The sequence below is a fragment of the Vicugna pacos genome, chromosome 1 (assembly GCF_048564905.1).
Source record: "Vicugna pacos chromosome 1, VicPac4, whole genome shotgun sequence".
Classification (NCBI taxonomy): Eukaryota; Metazoa; Chordata; class Mammalia; order Artiodactyla; family Camelidae; genus Vicugna; species Vicugna pacos.
This window is the reverse complement of record NC_132987.1, coordinates 17,516,819-17,521,511: the sequence shown is the minus strand read 5'-3', so window position 1 is coordinate 17,521,511 and position 4,693 is coordinate 17,516,819.

Genomic DNA, 4,693 nt, shown 5'->3' with positions numbered 1-4,693 from the left:
TTCTTTCCAGGGCATTTTTCAATGCACTATTTAAAAGAATTAATATCTCAAAAAATCTTAATTTAATGGGTGTCTATTAGTTTACACGTATAAACTATTATTTATTTAGTTGGATTTCAGGTTGATCCAGTTTCACTATTCTAAACTATTGATACATATCTTTGGGCAGAAATATTTATGATTATTTCCTTAGGGGAAATGATAAAAAGAGAATTGCTGGATTAAAGGACAAATATTTTTAGCCTTCTTTCTTGTTAGCTATTACATTATTTTTACATTTCCCCCCCAAATCTAAGTTAAAAGATAAGACAAAGTATGATGTTCTCTATAGAAGGGATTTGTATGTTCCTTATCTCCAAGTAGGACCCAACTTTCCCTGAAAGGTTCTCCAAGGAAGAAATCTCTGATTTCTTAAAAAAAATTTTTTTTGGGGGGTGGAGGAGATAATTAAGTTTATTTATTTATTTTTAGAGGAGGTACTGGGGATTGAACCCAGGACCTCATGCATGCTAAGCATGCGCTCCATTACTTGAGTTACACCCTCCCCCTAGAAATCTCTGATTCCTTTTAGCAGCCCTCTATCGTAGGGGTGGCTAAGAGATTTCATCTTACTTGACCATTAGGTAGCTGCCTTTAGCATTGAGTGTTGAGGTGGTATGCCTATTAAAACCCACCACTGTTAGACCCTCCTTTTTTTGTATCTAAATTAAATACTTTTGCTCCAAGATAGGAATTAAATACTGTTAAAGAATTTTAGTGACTTTTTTCTCCACAATATAGTATCCTGCACTTAATATTAAACCAAAAGGAACCGCTGTTTACTCTCCACTCCTAATCCCTCTTCTGCTCACTTCATGTTGCTTTAGGCTGTTCTGAAGAAGATAATCCCTTTCGTCTGTACGACATGTGGATCGGATGAATGATAAGTCATCCTGGCTTCAGCTGGACAAACGGAATTGTTCAAAGTTCTGAGGCATCAGCAGAAGCCTGAGAATTGAAAAATCAAAGAGGTTGGTCGCTGTTGAGGATTCAGAAATATGGCTGAGTGAGTGTGAGTGTCTGTGAGTGTGCGTTTGCGCAACTGTGGTCCTTGACAAGTGTCTGGGAGCTTCCGGCCACTCAGTTAGACTGAGCACAGGATGGAGGTTAGTGGCGGGAGATCAGGGTTGTTGGAGGATTAGAGATAAAGCATTGTAAGGCACTGAACGCAGTACTCATGATGACAAGGATTCAGTAAAGAAGCAAAATAATGAAAATATGTTGGTGAATCACTGTAATTGATCCTTCAAGGTCCCACAACTGATTGGCTGCGGAGTTGGGACCAGACGCTCTGGTTTCCTTAAGGGCAGGATTCTAACTCCAGGACTCTCTCTAGTGAAATGCTCCAACTCTGAGAGGCCAGGCACTTTGGCAAAAATTGTGATCCTTGCCATTGCTCACCCTGTGTAATGTCTGTGGAGGCAGGATGGAGCTGAATATCACCCAAGCAAAGAGTGAAATATTTGGGCATCCCATGGAAACCTTTCTTTTGGACCTCGGGGTGGATGACGGCAAAACACCCACCGACCAGCTCCTCGGGATTCCTGAGGGATTGTTATGGAGAAGAGTGATGAGTCGTATTTTGAGCATGTACATTATGACTTGATTCCCCCTCTCTTTGCACAGAGCCTTCAAAATATCCCTAATTTCAGGAAATCTAAGTTTGAATAGCTCAAAATTATGTAGTTGAGGACAGTTTTCTGCTCTCCTGTTTGGTAATTCCACTTGTGTAGAATGGAATGTGAAGGGTTTTGTTTTGTTTTGGCCAGTTTTAGGTTGTAATTATCAGTTTCCTGTGAGAACAAAAGTAGTCTCTCAGGTTGTCCCTCTCTGTACTGTAAATGCTGTGCTATTGGGTAAATGGACAGTGAAGTTCAGAGGTGGTGCCTCTGAGGCTTTTCTTGGAATTCAGCCAAATGTATAAAAATTAGGCAAAGTGTTGAGTCTGCCTGATTGCTAGGGACTCTGGGTCCTTAGCTTACAGTCTTTGTGATTTATGGCAAATCCCCATGTTTTGACTGTTGCACTCAGGTGTGGCCAAGCGAAGTACAATTGCTCTGGCTATAGGAAGAAGTTTAGGGATGGATACATGACTCCAATAGTCCAATAAGTTTTATCAGGATTTTTTTTTTCTCCTACAGATAGCAGGAAAGAGAGACCTTCTTTTTACAAGTTTGCCTAGCTGAAAGATGGCCTGTTCCTGGAAATATGAGTAGCCATCACTGCTATCCTGTGGGGACCACCTGCCTGAGAAGCACACCAACTGCAAGGAAAGCAGAACTGAGAAAACGGCAGTCTTGATCATATCCCTTGATCCAAGGATCTAACCTTGGCCTCATATCCTGCTTACACAAATCAAGTCCCTGTTTGTCTTAAAATTGCTCAAGTTGAGTGTTTGTTGTTTAAATAGATCTTTTGTTTGTTTTAGTCCCTTAGCCATATTATCCCCATTCTAAAGATAAGGAAACTGAGCTTCAAAAAGGTTAAGGGCTTTGCTCAAGCTAACACAGCTGGGAAGTGATGGGGCCTGGAAATGAGGTGGGATGCTCTGATTCTGTAGCTCATGTTCTTTCTATAGTCTGATGCAGCCTCACTGAGCACGGCTAAATGAGCCGTTCAAGCTGGCCTTTGACATCCTCATGAGGACAGGCACTGGCTGTCTTGTTTTCCTAGCTCTTGCGCTGACCGACTACAGATACTTCAGGCTGGCGCACTCAGGGTCAGACAGGCTAAAACTGGTTTTCGGATGCCTGGAAACTCTGGGAATCCCTTTTTATTTAAGTTTCCTAACTTGCAGGAACTACTAATTGGCCTGGAGCAGACCTAGTTGGCCGCCAGGCAGCCAGACTGCTGCCGAGAAGACACAGATTCTGCAAACAGAAACACTCTGGGAAGATGCCCTCAGCTTTGAGGTACTGAGACTCCCACCTCCACTTCCCGAAACTTTGGGAAAAACAGCAGAAGTTGTTCAAATGTGAGATAACAGTATCTTTAATATGTAAGTAACAAAACAGGTCGATACTCAATGCATATACAATAAGACAGGGCAACAAAAACAATTACAAAGCACACTCTAACTACATGGAGGCTTTCAAACAATTAAGTGTTGGATAGAGAATGTGTACATTAAAAACCCAATCGAGCCACACCTCAGTGCCTCCGACCTGACCAGGGACTTTCTGGTGATGGGAGGGAGAGCTCGCTGTGCCCATGGTCTTCAACTCAAATCCTGAGACCCCTTAACAATCTCCATGTCCTAGACTGCTCAGATTTCTCTACTTCCACCCCCAATTTTTTCTTGATTTATCTGTTCATCATTTACCCCATCTTAGACAAAGAGTTTCGTGAGTAATTTTGTCTGATTTGGCCTAAAACCATTGCTGCCTCAGTGACCAGGGTCTCTGAGTTACTGTTTTGGTTGTTAGTGAACACAGTTCTTTTCTATTTAATGAGCCGTGATCTGGTCTTTTCCCCAGACAGAGTCTGTCCAGCTCGAAGACCCCAATGAATATTCACCATCTCCTTGGGGGCCACTTTCACACGCACTATTGCTGTGAAGACCTTGCCCCCTCAGATAGTAACCCAGTGGTCAGATTCCCCTCGTGCCAGGGCTGCTCTCTGCCTAGGTAGTGTTGAGAGACTGCCCTTACCTCACTGGAGGGGCTATTCTGGCCCTGGTGCTGGGGCAGGATTCTGGTGGCCTGGAATAAGGAGGCTAGGCTCTCTGCAGCAGTGATGCAAACACAGGAAGGTGCGTGGCTGCAGAGAGCTTCCAGTTCCTGAACATCCAATGGTCCAACCACTCTAGGTGAATTTAGTGAAGGGAAGAGCAGTCTCAGGGTCACAGAGTTGACCACAGTGCCCAGCAAGTGCTGCTCTCAACTAACAGTGTAGCCATGTAAGTGTGTCACCTGGAAACATTACATTCCACTCAGGCTCATTGTCACTTTTTTTTTTTTAAGAAGTAGTTTCAGGTCCTTACTTCTTAGGACCTGCTGTGTTCCATCATGTGGTTTTTACACGGATTACACTGATTCTATCATCTATAATCAGAGTCCAGGAGACCTCAAAGGGAAAGAATTAGGATCAGTGAGCATTTCATGAAATTCAGACTTAAATGTGATTTTACAAAGTATAATATAGACAACATCAAAGCAATTATTTTTTCATTTCCTTCTATTCATGTGCAGGGGTGAGGCTAATTCACAGACACAGTGTATCATTTCACTAATACATATTTATTCTAACTATATTTAGAATACCAAATATATTTAGATTACAAAAAAAAAAAGAGAGAGAGAGAGAAAGAAAAAAATCCTTTTCTCATTCCTCTAGGGACACTTTTTGCTGTGACAGAAAGAGGACCTGCGGTGGCGAGCCCAGGAAACTCCTGGGAGAGTACAGCTGGAATTAGCAGATGTTAGCAGAAGTGGAAAAGTCTGCTTTCCTCAAACTGAAATCACTTTGGTCCAAGTCATGTTCAAGATCACAGTGTAAGAAAACTCAGATAATGATCTGGAGAGATGGGAAATATCTTTCCCTTGTCACCTTGTCTTCAGTGTTTTTATTAGAAGCCAAATTAGGGTGGGAGGGGGGCAAAATCAAGTAGCAGAAAATGATGTCTTTTGATTGATTCTGTTTTTCCTTTCCAAAT